Source organism: Macrobrachium nipponense, chromosome 24, assembly GCF_015104395.2.
Source record: "Macrobrachium nipponense isolate FS-2020 chromosome 24, ASM1510439v2, whole genome shotgun sequence".
NCBI classification, from domain to species: Eukaryota; Metazoa; Arthropoda; class Malacostraca; order Decapoda; family Palaemonidae; genus Macrobrachium; species Macrobrachium nipponense.
Genome location: NC_061091.1, coordinates 24667018 through 24685281, shown reverse-complemented (window position 1 = coordinate 24685281; position 18264 = coordinate 24667018). Strand labels below are relative to the sequence as shown.

Here is an 18264-nt window from a genome sequence, read left to right as displayed (position 1 = left end):
TACCAATCTCTTAAATAAATAGCTAATTTTATTCATACACTTTTTTATAAGTGTAATGTTTGATTTTATTTTTTTTTGTTTTTTTAAGTGTAATGTTATATACTATATATATATATATATATATATATATATATATATATATATATATATATATATATATATATATTTATATAAATTATATAAATATAGAATTTTAATATATCTCCCATTAAAACTAACTGACTCTACAATTATATTCTATTTAATATAGTATATTCAACAGATTTTATCTGCATTATGCAGCCGACTGAACTTAGTCGGAAATGGCTCCTTAAACAAATAACTACATAATTAAGAGTCGAAAATGGCTCCTTAAACAAATAATAATAATCAGCACCATGGAGTTGATTTATATGACATGCAAGTTCAAGGCAGAAATTACTTTGGAATCTCTTAATGCAGTCGTTTCTACACCACAGCCCTTCTTTCCTTCCCCATGAAATCTGAGATTTCATTCACAACAAAATCAACATGTAGATACTAAGCACTTTCTGACCATAATCACATTTGAGACAGACACTGTTTTAAATAACCGACATAAAACTTCACATTCGGAACTTGAAAATGAAAATGGTACACTCTCTCATTAACTGCTTGACTGCTTTGGTAGTTATGAACAAATTTTCTATTCCAAGTAAAGCCTCTTCAGATTCACATAAAGGGGAGCACTTTCAATCTAATGAAAGAAAAAAACAAAGATTACTTAAACACTCAACCACAAACATAAAAAACATAAAAGAAACCAAATTAATTCATACAAACCAACAATGAATTCAACCACCACACAGTTACTCCAATCCTTCTCAAGACTGACTAAGAGGTCTCTTGTCAAGTGCAATTTTAGAAATACACATCGCACAGGTGATAAAATGCCCTTTTCTATTTTTTACCAAGATCCCGACAAGCCTTGTGTTGATAATCTGTTCCAATATCTTTTACTGAATAACAAGTTAGTGCAATTGCTAGTAGTTCCCAAACACTAGTAACTAGTATTACTCCATATCCTGTTTAATACTTGAAAATAAAAAGCTGTGTGTTTTTTTTATAAATGCCTTATCATAGCATAAGGAATGTCATCAGGGCCTGGACCATTACAAGAAGCTACAATTGAATCAAACTCCTTTTCATTAAACACATATTTTGTGTCTTAAGGCCTGTCCACACGATCAGGCCTGATCGGCGGACTTCCCCTCTAAAGGCCTGTCCACACAATCGGGCCTGATCGGCGGACTTCCCCTCTAACGGGCAAACCGTCAAATTGCCCGATGGGTCTTGTAGCAAAATCACCATAGTGGTGCCCGATGGCTTGAGCTTCGACCCTGGCAGACGTACGTTAACCATATACATTTCTTTTACCGAGCCATTCTTTGCACCATATTCTCTTCTTTTTCATCACACAAAGCAATTATCATGCTACACTATCTTCTTCTTTGCGGTAGACACCATGTTTATCGTACCGCACTGAACACACTACTGGCATCGTCGGGCACGCCCACCTCTCCATCACCTCACCTGTGTGGACAACATTCACGGATAAGTCCGCCAGAATTTGCCCGTCAACCCCGGAGCACGCCGATCAGGCCCGGTCGTGTGGACAGGCCTTTAGCCTTCTCAGCTTCTATGGTAATGAAAACCAGGAGCAGCTTCTGACTTTTGTGATACACTGACAAAGTGCTCTACCAGAGCATTAATAATGACCAAGTCATGAATTGAGGATTCACTTTGAGAACTGGAGTTGGATTTGGTGTGAATTTTCTTTCTATATTCCAGACTTTTCTCCAAATAACTGAAGGCGGTGTTCTGTTAACCTAGGACACAAAGGATGACCAAGATTGAAGTCTTGCAGCTTTGGTTGCACGGTGGAATTTTGCTTGTTTGTATGGTGTTTTAACATTGCACGAAAACTGTGGTTATTCAGCAACAGGGCCAACGGCTTTATGTGACTTCCGAACCATGTCGAGAGTGAACTCCTATCACCAGAAATATACATCTCTCACAACTCAAAGGAATGCCCGAGAACTTGTGATTTCTTGTATATAATCCTATTTTGTTCTCAACGGTGCCTGCAGTATTGAGTGAGAGTTTGTCTGGTAGCCCTGGTCAGACCTGGAGTAGTTTTATAATTTATACCCGCTGTATGTAGAGTTCATTTAGCAGGTCAATACATAGTATCATACTTTTTTTTTTATGCAGATTTTTGGCATTATGCCAAGCACTGGGGCAACTAAGGCCGTTCAGTGCTGAAACCGAAATTGACAGTAAAAGGTTTGAAAGGTGTTACAGGAGGAAAACCTGTTACACTATGAAATAATTGTTAGGAGGGTGGACAGTAAGATGGGCGAAAGAGAATATGAACAGAGATACAGTAAAAGTAATGAAAGTAGTTGCAGCTAGGGGCCGAAGGAACTCTGCAAAGAACCTTAAGTAATGCCTAAATTACACCGAAAGAGGTGCTATGACGGCGCTACTCCCCTACAGGGATCATACTTTGAAATTCATCTGCATTCCCATCAGTTTCACTAAACGTTTGAAATTTAATCCAGTCAGCTTTGCCCAGGTTCCACAGAGGGGTTCTATGCATTGCTGAACTATTACTAGTATTCTTTATAATTAGCACATGATCACTACTATGCCAGTCATCCAATGTTCTCCAGTTCAAGTCTGTAAAGCTGTTAAGGCCTGTCCACACTAGCAGGCATGCCCATTGGGCACTTTCAGCTGTTTAAATTTTCTCCCGCTTCTGAAACAGTTAGCAGACAATTGCATTGTTCTGGCTCCATACTCGGTCAGTCAGTATAGTGGAACAGTGTTTGCCCGTCAGACAGTGGCCGCTAGTGTGGACAAGGCCTTAGAAATCGCTATCAAACAGTTAATGCATGACAAGGTGCCTGCTTGTACATGGAAATAAGTAGGTTTTCCTGTGTTGAAGATCTCTGCCATTTTCTGAGTGAAGCAGTATTACCCCAAGTATTTGCCAAAAAATCACCCCATAATGAATGTCCACCATTCATATCTCAAAGTAATAAGAATGGTAGAGTATGTTGGTGTTATGTGACTGTAGGGGAGACTGTCATATTTAAAAATTTCATTAGGGGGCAAAGAATATGGAGCAAATGGTATGTTTTCTCCCAATGTCAGTTTATATAGCCACTGCCTGCAGAGGAGTATGCAAAGTAAAGAGCTGCTACTTCAATTTTGAAGTTTGGACATATCCTCTCACTAGTTTTATGGTCCATACCTCAAAGCATTTTGCATCAAGGATAAAGTCTCCATGCACAGCTTTAGAACAGATATTTCCTATATCATTTATTAAAGGCTTTATGGGTGACCAGATTTGAAACAATCAAACCATTGCAAGGGCCTTTGTTTAAAGGGTTTTAATTCTCCCCCCCCCCCCCTTTAATGTCTATGTAGAGGTATTTCTGGATCTTTCAATGTCAATTATAACCATTGATATTTTGGGAACCTAATGTACTGTCGGCCAAAAAACTCGTGGCAGAGTTTCATAATTTTTCGTTCACCTGCCTGACGCACGATTCATGCCTTATCTATTTTTCTTTTCAAAGGTGGAAGAAATCATGTGTAATGATGTTAAAAACAGTCACTGATATCTTTAGAACATTATGTTATGTTATTGTGTAAAACTATTTTCCATAAAGCAAAATTGACATGAACGAAACGAAGTGATAAAAAACGTCATATCACAACCATAGATATACAGTACCAAATAGATAGGAGACACTTATCACTAGTAGTATCTCATAAACATAGTCCTTAAATTATCATTTCAATTTTAAGTTGAAGGTAGTTGAATATTCCATTTGTTAAATTTTACAGAAAACATTGGAATCTCACAAAATGCTATCAAATTTAAAAACAAAAAGAAAAAAAAACGATATCCTAACAGTGTGAACCAGGCGACCTCACTCATTGCTTTTGATGTTATGTGCACGGGAATCTAATGTCAATGTGTCATTTATCGGTCTAAGAAACATCCCTCGATGAGCGAGAGAATTATTGCACTGCATTCGGTGCAAGTTCCTGTTGGAGAGATATCAAGAAAGCTTAATAAACCGGAGAGAATCATACATAGATGAATAAAATTGTTTAAAGAACGGCAAAATTTAGAATATGGGCCTAGAGGTGGGACACCTCGAAGCACCACATGAGAGCAAGACAATACAGTAGTGTAAATGTTGCTGAGCACCATTCATTTGTGAACTTTGAATTCTAGTGCCTCGTCACGACATTGCTGAACCAGGAATCATAACTAGCTCTACGCTTATGACTGGTGTCTGATGAATACTTTAGATGGAAAGGAAGAGATTTTTAAATCTACACTTGAAGTCTTTGATAGTTGTCTAATGAATAAGCAAACTTATCTTTGATGGATGAGAGATTCAGTTAGGCTTACTAACTGAAGGGAAGGGAAACGGTTTCAATGATGCATGCATTTTTTTTCTTCAAAACCTGAAGAATACATTTTACTGGGAGATACTTTATTAACATCGGCCTAATCCTTCCATCACTCCTATACGCCACCTCCGCTCTCTTCTACATCTCAGGCGACTAGATCCGACTTCTCAGCGGTTCTCACTACCAACTCCATCTCGTGAAAGCATCACTAATGATAACGGTTATTTTAAAATTGCCCGCACCGACAACGGACGCCTTAAAAGGCATGTTTATAAAATATTTTCTGTTCAAAGAAACTTTATCTTTCATTCCACAAAATATGTGCATACACTCGTGTTACACCCTGTAGCCGTCAAAGAGCAAACCCTTTATTAAAGCAGTAGGTTATTCTTGAAAAAAAAAAAAAAACATGAAATAGACTTAAACGAGAACGTCACCTTTCATATTTCTTATCCTTTCAGCTACTTATAATATGCTTATGGTAGTAGGTCTAGGTATACATGTGAAATTATTTTGAATTAATTTCTATTTAGGAGAAATGAATAGCTACAGAAAGATCAACCTAAGAAAGCTTTAAGGAAAGTAAGCCTTTCTTAATGTATTCGTCAGTTTTGACTCCCACAGCTTTCCAACGTGTCCAAATGAAACAGGATGATATGCAAGGAATTCGATAAAAAATAAGACTGAATTATATTCGTTTGATTTTTTTTATGATTGCTTTTTGACTTTGAATAGCGAGGTCTGAGTTAATTATGTTAAGCAATTATGAGAAGGATAAGAAGAAAGACGAACATGGCTAATAAAACAAGAATAACGGGAATAGTCAAATAAAGCAGATATATATATATATATATATATATATATATATATATATATATTATATATGTCGATTTAAATATTCATTAATATTACGTATCCGAGATAGTATAGACCTAGGCTAATCATGTGGGAAAATCAGAAGTCCAATTTAGGCCCACTAAATGTGTCATGCAAATTATTTTATTGATCAAAGGACAAAATTAGTTTAATTAAACATCGTCTTCAAAGAATGTTAACGCCTTGATGTATTATCTATCTGCTGTAGGAGACGAAATGACAACACCCCAGTGCAGTACGATACGTTGAGTCAAGACTCGAGCGGCAGCAAAGCCAACTTCAAAATCTTCGTGGACCATCTGTATATATTTTCCTTACTTTGCAAAATAATTATCTTTAATATGTTGAATAAGTCTACTTTATTCTAATGTAATTTATTTCAAGTATAGCACCTTTGAAAGGAAATGTTATTTATTGTTAAGTAAATAATCTGGCATCTGCATATGGCAATATTTCCATAACGAACAATGAATTAAGAAACTACGCCAATTGTTCGTTGGCCGTCTGTACCTTCCAGACTTCCTTTGGACAACTATAAAATCTTACATATCTCTATAAAATACCACTCCTCCGCCATAAATAAAGTTCAGGTGAGAGGCTTGATGTCCATGGCCATTTCATTATCTGTTTTTAAATGACTGAGCACAACAGATTGCGTCCTGGACTTTGCTCTAATTAGGAGTCTTCTTTCCAAATTGTGTAATATCATTATACTTAATGAAACCTACTTTCTTCTGAAGATATCTACAGGTCTAATTTTTTTTTTCAGTAGTTGCCAAAACCCACATAGCAGATTTTGGTTTCCTTTCTTTTACACCTTCCAATTCAGATTTTGCAGGATCTTTTGCATACCAGTCATCAGGTTTATGAGACTAGTTTCTGAGGAGCCTTCTCACAGGGGACCCCTTCCATGTTTGATTCATTTGCCTTGATGTTATGCTAGTGCCAGCTTGCATGGATGACCTCTTTACTGTTTGTGAAAGAGATTCAAGCCTCCCATTCCTCACTTCCATAAAATTCATTGTAATTTCCTCAATTACTCATTGGCATTCAAATATTCATAATCAGTATCCAATGGTAAAGAAGTAGGATGGAGTACATATAAGAAAATAAAAAGATGGCACAAGATTAGTGGTCCAAGTGAAAGCCAAAGTTGCTTGCTAGAACTTGAGAGTATTACAAGAATAAATTATCCCCCCAACCCTAACCAAGTTATGGTTTGGTTGATCTATGAATTTTAGGCATATTTGCCAAGCACTGTGGAACTATGGCCATTCAACACTTCCAATCAAACAATTTTGCTAAAATTCCAGAAAACTATAAATTAAGATACGCAATTTTTTCTGACAACATACATTAAACTTCCTTGCAGGAACTGCAGATTAGGACCCGACTCTCTTGAGTATCTATGCATGCTCTATACATAGCATGTGTTTGTCCTATACGCGCACGTTAAAATAATGCCAACCCTCCAATCTGGGTCATCTTAAATGTCAACTTCACATTACCAATTAAGTTTTCCCAACCAATATGTCACTTTCTACTTCTGCAGATATGAATATTTTGCCTAAAATCTGAGAATTGGAGGTTTACAAGTGCCTGATTTTGTAATCTTATCAATTCTTTAGCTGTCTTATCAGCTCCCTCTCATTCCCTTCTATACTCACTTGAGCAGGTACCCAACCCCAACAAAAGCTTACCCTGATTCGTTTGCAAAAGTTAGGGAGGGCCAGCCACTCCTGTACTTTTTGTAAAAGGTGAAGGAAGGGAATAAACTGTTTCAAAGACACTAAATAAATACTCAAGTCAGAATATATGATAAAACTTTCATCATTCTTTCCTTTATTAAAAACAATGAATAACGAGCAGGAAGGGGGTAATTTCTTCCTTATTACTACATGATATCCCACCACTACTGCACAGCCAACTCCTTCTGACTTAAGAGCCATCAGTAAATATGCACTGCCCTCTGTGTTGGAGAAAATGCTGAGGAAATTCCATTTTAATTTCCTCACTAGGAATTATTTTCCCTCCAACAAATTGGCATACATATATCAATAGGTGATTTGTACCATGGTGGAGATTTAGAGAATTCAACTTTGGCTATTGGTGTTGTTCATATGCCTACATCTCTACTTTATTTTCCAAGTCTTACCTCCAGAATGGAATGGAATATGTGATTTTGGCATAAAGCCAAGCACTGGGACCCAGTGTCATTCAGCGCTATGATGACAATGAATGATAACGGAAATATAAATAATGAGTTAATGGAAATTAATATAAATAATGAGTTTAAAATAGATACCCTTATGATTGATGTTTAAAATGGTATAATCTAGAAATATGATTTATAATGGAATTACAAACTGCCATAAATAGGATAAAAAATTATACCTATATAAAATTAAGAGATATTTTTATAAAATCCACAAGCCTTTGAAAAACCGAAAACAGGGCTAACATCAATGTTGTCTCCTAAAATTTCAATTATAGTTTTACCATCTAGGAGGTACATCCACCTCTCATATACATACCTGGTGCAGTGAACCAGAATGTACTCAACTGTCAAAGGGTTATTACAGTGAACACCGACTGGAGCATTACTACCATCAAGAAGAAAACTGTCAAGTCAGCAGTGACCAATCCTCAGCCTTGTTAAAATAACTTAAAAGTCCTCCTGTTGCTTTGATGGGATAATTGCCATAAACCTATTTGAGGTCTAATAGTTTTCAACTTTATTATTAGCAACAAGGGGAGATGACCGCTGCTCATGCTACTAGCTTAGGTATATAATTATGAATAGAGATTTTCATTACTAAGTGGGGCACTCTACTTGAATCAATTTCTCCTTGGGTACAGGTATTGTTTGCTTCTCTACCTGCTTCTTCATTCCCTGGGATCCCAACATGACCAGGAATCCAACAAATGCACATAGTTTTATGCCTACACTTAATGCGAAATGGCCACGCCTGAGCCTTCTGTACTAGTACTTCTGTACACTACGCTTCCATCCGCATACCACCTTATGTACAGCCGCTCTGTGGAATAAAGCTCTACAAGCTGCTCTTGAGCAAGAGCCTGTGCTGGTATAAAGCCAGCTTAATCTCAAACAACAGAATAAAGCCTCTTGCGGGCTGCTCAGTGGGCAAGAACCCGTGCTGACACAAGGTCAGCTTAATAAAAAACAACAACAAATAAAGCCAGTTCGCTCACTCTCCTCGTCTTACTCAGTCCTCACAATGTCAAAGCAATTTTCTTGCTTTTATTTAGTGCAAATAGATCTCTAAAAACTATTTATATGGGACAAAGTTATTTTTCATTGTTTTTTTGGGGACAAAGTTATTTTTCATTGTTTTTTGTGTAAAAAATTAAGAAATTCCATTCTCTTTTTTCATCCTATTTCATAATAATATGAGATTAAGTATTCATCTTTTTTCGGCGAGAAAACAATAGTAAAATGTGTTCTTTCACATCCAGTATTTTCTATCAAAATAGTTTTTTCTCCACTAATACGCAGCAGAGTCGCATCCATGTTGCTGTTGCACGATAATTTATAAGCCATTAGCAGTGAAAAAAATGTTTTTCTCTGGTTCAGTTACAACTGCAGCTTAAATTTAACAGTATTATTCCCTCGCCAATATTTTCTCCAAAGCAATAAAGGAACGTATAATGCAAAATTATTCAAGTCCTATTCTACTTAATGCATTTGTAACATAACCAGTAATTTTTTACTATCGTACAATGGCTGAAACACATTGTTATTATCAGATTCGGTACGGTTGTTGTGGCAAAACAACTGTTATTGTTCAGTTGTTTATGGCTGTAGCATTTAAGCAACGATTATAAATTTCCTAACATACGTATATCATTCACTATTGCTTTAACTTTTTCAACTAGAAGATATGATAAATAAAGAGATGGAGAAAACATTAGCAGTCAGAAAAAGGTGACGCTCTCTCTCTCTCTCTCTCTCATACTAGGCCAAGACTTACCAGTAAGTTCATCGAATCTGACATTAAAAATTTGTAGAACTACCAAGCAGACCATAGTAAATGATTAGGCAAATGAAAATCCACATTTTCATTAAAAAGTTATTTCATATTAGGGCAAAATATCTGACCGTAACACTGTCTAAGGCATCATTAACAAGACTAGGACACCGTAAGTTGGATTGTGGAGCACGTACACTTTTGAATTTCAGTTAGCGTCAGGCTCCCAGGAATGGAACCTGTCAATAACTGGGGCCTGCCTGTATTAAACCTAATACAGTATTAATCAATATCAATATTTCAAAATTAGTAAATCATTTTTTAATAAAAAAAATGTATTTAGTCATGAAAATATCAAAATACACTAATTAGTTTACATTTATTGACAGAAAAACCTGCGAATAAGCGAGGCCACCCAAGAATAATTTTTATTTAAGTTCCAAAGAGAAATCAGCAAATGTGCGAGTTCGCGAATCTGGAGAATGCGAATACAGGGAGTTCGCTGTACATACTACATAGAACAGGTGGATTACAGTACTTACACTACTATACAGTAACATGGAGTGTAGGCATGTACAGGGAGTCCCCGGTTATCGGTGGGGGTTCTATTCCTGGTGGCGTCATGATAACTACTGTGTACTAATACATAGTAAATTTTTAACAATCCAGAATCTCCTGAAAAATGGCTGCACCAACTTTTTACCAGGGGATATGCAGCACAACAATTTAAAAAACAAGAAACAAAACAGTATTCACATGTTTTTACTTTGTATAGTACACTGCACATACTATATGTATAGTGCCTCCTCTTAAATACGGCAGGGATCCATTCCAGCACTGCGCATCAAGTTGATTTCTGGCCTAAGTCGGTTTTTTAACATTAACAGCAAATTATGGCGCTGTAACTTGATGTATCATTAATTTACAGAACTGTAAGTGCTTTTAAGTTGATGCTTAATGGCGTTTACGGCTCCATAACTTTATGCAACACCAAGTTAAAGCAATGTACAACGCTGTTAACGGTGCTGAAAAGGCATCTTAAGATTGGTGGTGCCATAAGTCAGTGAAGCACTGTATTACATGGTATGCAAAGGAAAGTATTTTATAAACAATATACTGTACTATGCTAATAGTAATATGTATAACATTAAAATGGAAGAGTTCCTGAATTAATTTCTGTGATTTTGAAAGATGTACCATCAGAGGTTGTGGGAGATGGAGATGTGCATTACATGGTACAGTATGTAACACATCTGTATATTACTGTAGTTGTGGATGAATTCTGTACAGTAGGAGCATATTAGTCTGTAATGAAAATAGAAAAACTAGTATGTATTTCTGTACAGTACAGTATGTTTTAAAGTAAAATACATTTTATTATAGTACAATGAAGTATGTATATTGGGTTATAGATAATGTACTACAGAACTAACTGTAACAGTTTCTGTATAAAATTTATCTAAATTTATAAAACATTCTATATACAATAGTACTCTTATGTACTGTACTGTGGTGAAAAAAAATGAAGCATTCCTTACCTGGGTTGAGTGGCAGGTGGTACTGGAGTCACTCTCTTAAAGCTGAAAACCTCTAGTTTTGCTTGGATGGTTCTTTTCATCTTATTCTCCCTTACTGTCTTCTGGTAAAAGTTACAGCATCTTTAATTACTCTTTGAAACTATGTGAAGCTTTCCACAATAGGGTTCTATTCGTTGATCATTACCAGCCCTTGTTCAAAGTGGGACAAAGCTTGTGACAAGCTCTTTGCATTTAATGCCCTGGCCTTTGAGTCTGGTGCCTCTTCCTCCTTGATTATATACTTCTCCAGCTCAATGAGGTCCTCTGCTGACAACAACTGTCCAGAATTCCAGCAGCTCGTTCACATCCTCAGCTTCCACCTCCAAATTGAGCTTCATGTTATACTGAACAATGTTCCTTCTTACAGCATCAAGACACACTCCTCTCAAAGCCTGTAAAGTCCTTCACAAAATATGGACACCGACTCTTCCACATCCCATTCAAATTGGAATTCTTGACCTCATTCCAAACAGCCTCAATGTTCTTGGCAGGATCTAAAATACTGTAACCCTTCCAGACTTGCTGGACATCCAACTTGGCACTGCTATTTTTTATGACCCTGAGGACATGACGAAATGTCCTCCTGGTGTAGTAAGCCTTGAAGCTAGCAATGACTCACTGGTGTATCAGTTGTAATAGAATTAGTCTTTGATGGAAGGTAGGCTCCCTCCCTTTTGAGATAAACATTACTCAAATTGGTAAGGTGACCAAGGTCATTATTTTCTTAATCAAACCAAGGCTCACTGGAATATTTCAATGGTTTTTATCTTCACGCCAGAAAACCATAAACTTCTCCATCTCCATAAAATTGGGGTTATGTTGCTTGCCTATTCAAGTAGTAGCAGCAGCACCATGAGTAGTAAAAGCCTTCATCGAAGCACCACATTTCATGTGTTGCAAAAGACATTCTTTATCCTTGACTATAGACTGAAAATTAGTTCTGTCTAAGTCCAAGGGCACAGCCAATTTCAGTATTTGTCTTACCTGAAAGAAAAGCATTAGGTTAACCAAGGCCAGGTGCTTGTTACAAAAACTTAGGCTACATGTATAAAAAATGAAAAAAAAGTGAAGAATTCCTTACCTTATTTCAGTGATTTTGAAAGATGACTGTCGGAAAGGTTGTGGGAAATGGAGATTTACATTACGTTGTTGGTTGGTTGGTTTTATAAAGTTTATGTGTAACACCAAGCACTGGGGCAGCAAAGGCCATTCAGAGTAATTTGCATTACATGGTACATTATGTATGGTACATTATGTAGCACATCCATATAGTACTGTAGTTGCTGATGAATTCTATACAGCAGGTGCATATTAGTCTGTAATGAAAATATTAAGAAATATTAAAATTAGTACATAGTAATACACTGAGTAGTAGTACCTTGTAGTAGGTATATTGGGTTATATGTAATGTACTACATACACTTTAGTATAAATTATAGTAGGTAGTATAATGTACAGAGTACTAAAGAACTTGCTGTTCATGTATTATTAAATTTTATAAAACATTATCTATTCAATAGTATTTTATGTACTGTGCAGTGGTAAAAAAAAAAAAAAAAAAAAAAAAAAAAAAAAAAAAAAAAAAAAAAAAAAAAAAAAAAAAAAAAAAAAAAAAAAAAAAAAAAAAAAAAAAAAAAGTGAAGCATTCCTTACAGGGTTGAGTGGCAGGTGGTGCTGGACACTCACTCTTGAAGCTGAAAAACTCTAGTTTAGCTTGGATGGTTCTTTCCATCTGATTCTCTCTTACAGTCTCTTTGTAAAAGTTAGAGCATCTTTAATTACTCTTTTGAACTTTTGAGAACCTTTCCACATTAGGGTCCTCTTCCTCAATCATTACCAGCCCTTCGTCAAAGTGGGCCAATTCTTGTGACAAGCTCTTAGGATTTAATGCCTTGGCCTTTGAAGCTAGTGACTCATCCTCCTCCTCCATCATCTACTTCTCCAACTCTAAGAGGTCCTCAGCTGACAACTTTCCATGGGATTCCAGCAGCTTCTTTACATCCTCAGCTTCCACCTCCAAAACGAACTTTATGCTAGACTGAACAATGTTCCTTCTCACAGCATCAGGACCCTCTCCCCTCTCAAAACCTGAAAAGTCCAACACAAAATCTGGACACGTTCTTCTAGGTCCAATTCAAATTGGATTTCTTGACCTCATTCCAAGTAGCCTCAATGTTTTTGACAGCATCTAAAATACTGTACCCCTCCCTTCCAGACTTGCTTGACATCCAACTTGGCACTGCTAGTTTCAATGATCCTGAAGACATGGTGAAATGTCGTCCTGGTGTAGTAAGCCTTGAAGCTGGCAATGACGCTGGTCTATCATTTGTAAAGTGATGTATTATTCGGTCGAAGGTAGACTACCTCCACTTTAGGATAAACACCACCCAAATTAGCAGGGTGACCTGGGGCATTGTCCAACGTTAGCAGGAGCTTAAATTCCACTCCCTTCTCCTCAAAATACTTCTTAACTGATGGTACAAAGTGATCATTAAACCATTCCTCGAAAATACCTACAGTGACCCAGACTTTCTTGTTAGTCCTCTACCTTGTCTGCATTAGTAGCCTCAAAAACTTAGGATTGTGCATTTTGCACAACCTTAAAAATATCAAACTAGCCTCTGCTGGCTACAAATGGTTCAGTACTGTTCCACTACCTTCCCCTTTCTTTAGCACTACTGCCTCATACAACTGCCTAGCCATCTCCCGAATCAAACCAAGGTTCACTGGAATATTTCATTGGTTTTGATCTTCGAGCCAGACCAGCAATAACATCTCCAACTCCATAAGATTGGGGTTATGTTGCTTGCCTATACTAATAGTAGCATCAGCAACATGAGCAGTAAAAGCCTTCATTGAAGCACCACCTTTCATGTGTTGTAAAACACGTTCTTTATCCTTGACCATAGACTGAAAAGCATTTGTGTCAGTGTCTCCTTGGATTTCAGCCAAATACACTAACAAGAGCTTCAGATCGAAGTCACCACTGGCATTGCTCCCAGGCAGTAAAGTCTGTCTCTCCTTACTGACTTCATGGCCAGGTGCTGTCTCCTCCTCCTTGGATAAGTAGGAACAGTCAGCCACACATATAAGTAAACACATTTCAGCCTGGCAACACTGGAACTGTGCCTCCAGAAGCACGATGAAACCCGCCCCTCCACACGTCTTCCCCCAACATTTTCCTTCCATCCTTCAACTCCCACCCTTTCAAGCACACGTTTATTACTCAAAACTTCTGCTCCCTCTCTCTAATTTCTCCTTTAAGGAAAATAATATAACTGAATCTATTCTGTACGTTTATTTTCTCATCATGGAGGCGAGAAAACCCGTCTGTTCAACTTTTGTCGTCATAATATTATTACTTGCTGTTACCGACAGAAGAAACAACTACTCCCGAAGATGACAGGAGAATTCTGAACGAATTAACGGCAAATCCCTTCACAAATGCATGTGAAATACAAGACAATCTTGAACTGCAAGTTTCCAGTGAAACGTTTCGACGCCGTCTCCACAGTGCTGGAGTGCACCACAGAGTTTCTGCCGTTAAAGAGAAATTAGAGGAGAGACATCGGATAAACCGCCTTCATTTTGCCCGGCATTATGTCAACAAAGACTTAGGTTTCTGGGCAAGAGTTGTTTTTTCTGATGAGAAAACATCTGTGTCGACCTCGCACGGACAGTTGCACTGTTGGTGACGCAATTATACTAGATACTCCAGTGAGAACATCTACAAACAAGCAAGAAGCGGCCACGTTACCTGTAACGTGTGGGGATGGGTTTACTTATACACACTGGGTGAGCTGGCAGAAATACAGGGAAGATTCAACGCCGACCAATACCTTGAAATACTGGAAGACGTGATGGTCCCAACGGTTCGAACCATGGCATTTCCCTACCCAGAGCGCATTCTGTTCATGCAAGTATGTAGAGTTTCATCTCGCAAATTGCAGTAATAGGGAAAACTGTTGTAGTGCTGGTTTCATTAACTTGTATTATTAACTTGTTCTATTTATACAGAACTTGTTACAAAATGTAAAAATATATGAGTTGTTGCGAGTCAGAAGAGAACATTTGAGCTCCATGAGAACGAATCAGTTGTATGGCTGTTGGTTCTTGAGGTATTCGCCACCTTCTAGCCTCAAACTTCAAGGGTGATTTTTCCTTGTTTTAAGAAACTACTCACGGCGTCTGTTTCCTTTTTGACTCGCAACTCAGCAATGAGTGTTGTAACTACAGAGTATATGCCATTCATTTGGTATTAATTTAGTAGGCAATAATAATGCTGATTATTATTATTATAATTATTATTTTATAAATTTATATATATATATATAAAATAAAATATATATACAAAATGTAAAAAAAAAAAAAATATATTTACATATATATACATATATATAATATATATATATATATATATATATATAATTCATATATATATATATATTTTTTTTTTTTTTTTTTTTTATATATATTTTATATTTATATATATATATATATATATATATATATATATATATATATATATATATATATAGGTACGGGGATCGGAAGGACATGGCACATACATGATTCTTTATTGTAGCGACGTTTTCGAGGACAAGTCCCATCTTCAGGCTAAAGCAAGAAAGAATTAAATATTACACCATTACCAAACAATTAGGAATGTTAACGTAAAATTATTATAATGAAAGTATTTCTAAGTAAAAATTACGAATTAAAAAAATCTCAAAGAATAATGAGGTATTACATCAAATACATAACATATTCAAGAAAATGAAATGTAAATCATAAAAAAATATAAAATATTTCCAAGTAAAATTACGAATAAAAACGTTAACAGAATATCTGGTATATATAAATATAAAAATATTAAAAATGAGGAAATACCTTGCTCAAGCAGAGTCCGCTGTTCCGTGTCAGGACGGTGGAAAAAAAAGTCAATAAGAAAGGCAAAGAACAAAGTGACGTGTCTTTATGCTATATACAAAGGTACTGAGGTAGTATGGTTGTTAAGTGAAGGTACCAAGTTTTCTTAATTGCCAAACTTTCAAGACGAGGATGGTGGTGTTCATATGGTGACGTCATATGACCTTAAAGTTGTTATAATCTACTCTGCCCTACAGATTCTGGCGTGATTCCTAATATTTGATTGTTCAGGGTGGATAATTTGCTGCCCGTTCGGTAACTTACACCTCTATGAGCATCACATCTCACTTTGAGCAACCGGCGCGTACTTCCTACGTAGGTCTGCTGATTACATCGGCAGCAATTAAATAAATACACTACACCGGATTGCATCAAGGAGGGCAATTTCTCTTTGTGTTTTAGGAAGCTACCAATATTTCTAGGATTTATGCAAGTGAATCTAGTATCAACTGCTGGATAATGGCGGTTTAAAATTTTCTTAAGGGAGGGCAAAAACTTCCTATCATGTATATAAGGTATTTTAATATAGTATCTAAATTTCTGTGCTAAATGAACTGGACTAGGTGGATGAAAAAAGTTATTGATGGTATTTTTGACGTATTTAAAGAATAACCCCGATGGGTAACAATTGCTTTTGAAAAATCCCTCAAGAAATATTATTTCGTCATGGAATAATTTCCAACTTGATGTTAGGTTATAGCCCTGTGGAGGAGTGTTGACAAAGAATTTAATTTAAAATTATAAAAACAAAAACTGTAGAAATTCAAGCCAAGACCGGTAAAGGTAGGTTTCCTGTAGATTCCTATGTTAAAACAGTTATCTTTACGAACTACCATTGTATCTAAAAATGCTAATTGTCCATTTTCTTCTAATTCACAGGTAAATTTAATATTTTGATGTTTGGAGTTAGCATATTGTAAAAATGAGTCGCTATGATGCCTATCTTTAAACAAAACAAAAGTGTCATCTACATACCTTCGGTAAAAAAGTGGTTTAAAAGACGGAGGGCAATTGTCCAGCAGTTCCCTTTCAAATTTAAGCATAAAAATATTGGCGAATGTACAACTTAGGGGATTCCCATACCTACATCCTCTATTTGCAAATAAACCTGTCCATTAAAAATGAAAGCATTGTCCCGCACTGCTAATTCTAACAATTTCCTAAAATCATCACGTTTAAAGCCACTATATGTAGTATCGTCTTCTGTAAAAATAGTATCTAAAATAAAGCTGATGGTTCCTCCACAGGTATATTAGTGAAAAGTGCTTCAACGTCGAAGCTTGCCATGGTTAGGTCAGAGTCCTGGCATAAAATACTGTTCTTAAAATCAAGAGAGTTAGTTAGATTATATTCATTTTTAAAATGATTCTCTAATAGAGGTGTCAAGAATTTAGCTATTTTGTAACCTGGTGTAGTATAGGATGAAAGGATGGGTCTCATAGGGATACCCTCCTTGTGTATTTTTGGTAGGCCATACATAACACCCAATGAAGAACCTGTTACATAAAGATTTTCGTAAGTTGTTTGATCTATCGTTTTATTATCTTTCAACGTTTTCAAGAACCGGTTTATTCTGTCTCGTTTTAAAATTAGTTTGTAGTCAATGTCACCCATGTTTCTAAACTTGGTAGCGTCTTTCAGATTGTTTCCATTTTGTGAATTATACTCTGTTTTATTCATTATGAACGGTTCCCTTGCCTTTATCGGTTTAGAAAAAATGAGATTGCCGTTTTCCTTTAGTTTCTTAAGGATACCAAGGTCACGTTTATTAAAAAATGGTGCCCATCTTGGTTTTAGTTTGTTAAAATTGATATGGGCAAATGTGGACAGGTCGTTTTGAAACTTCGAAAGGTCAGTATTCAGAGCTAAGTTTTTTAATTTTGAAAACAAAATTTCAAATGGTAGAAAATATTCATAATATGAAGGTGTGTAAACCGGCAAACAAAAATCCAGGCCTAAAGATAAAAGAAATTCCTCTCTCTTGGTTAAATTGTAATCAGATAGGTTAAATACTACCTTATTCCCTCCTTCATTGAATTTAGGTGTAATGATGCCTAGTTTCTGAAGCTTGTTATTATGCGTGTTTTTTTATTTCATCAATGTAGTGGTTAAGGTGTTTAGTCAGTAAGCAATTGAATATAATCAAATCAATAAGTGTAAAGTTTCTAACAATTTCATTGTGCAAAGGTTGAATGGCATTTTCATGTTTCTTAATTAGCTTTTCTTTTTCACAAATCTCCAAGTTTAACAAAGTAGTTGTGGAATCAGAATAAAACCTGGTATTATACAAAGATTGTCTATACAATTTGAACTTCACAAAATTTGGCACAACATGGTTAAGGCTACAGTACTGTAGAAACTCTAGGTCAAGCTTGGCCTTGGACAACTTTTTCAATGTGTTTTCAAAATTTGCGACATTTCTGCAGCAAATACTGTTG

The 18264-nt window shown here is 36.1% G+C and overlaps 1 long non-coding RNA gene across 2 annotated transcripts in view; it reads right to left on the bottom strand.

Moving 5' to 3' along the window:
• Nucleotides 1–208: 208 nt before the first annotated feature.
• The window catches only part of LOC135203829 (uncharacterized), a 41170-nt gene continuing 23114 nt past the window's right edge, over nucleotides 209–18264 (bottom strand). Inside the window, exons 2-4 of one of the 2 annotated variants that reach the window (XR_010312040.1) lie at nucleotides 11979–12213; nucleotides 10859–11881; nucleotides 209–715 (exon numbers count right to left, since the gene is read on the bottom strand). This is a non-coding gene — a long non-coding RNA (uncharacterized LOC135203829). Of the gene's footprint in view, nucleotides 716–9443; nucleotides 10626–10858; nucleotides 11882–11978; nucleotides 12214–18264 lie in introns of those variants that run through there. The other variant, XR_010312038.1, reaches the window with a different exon arrangement.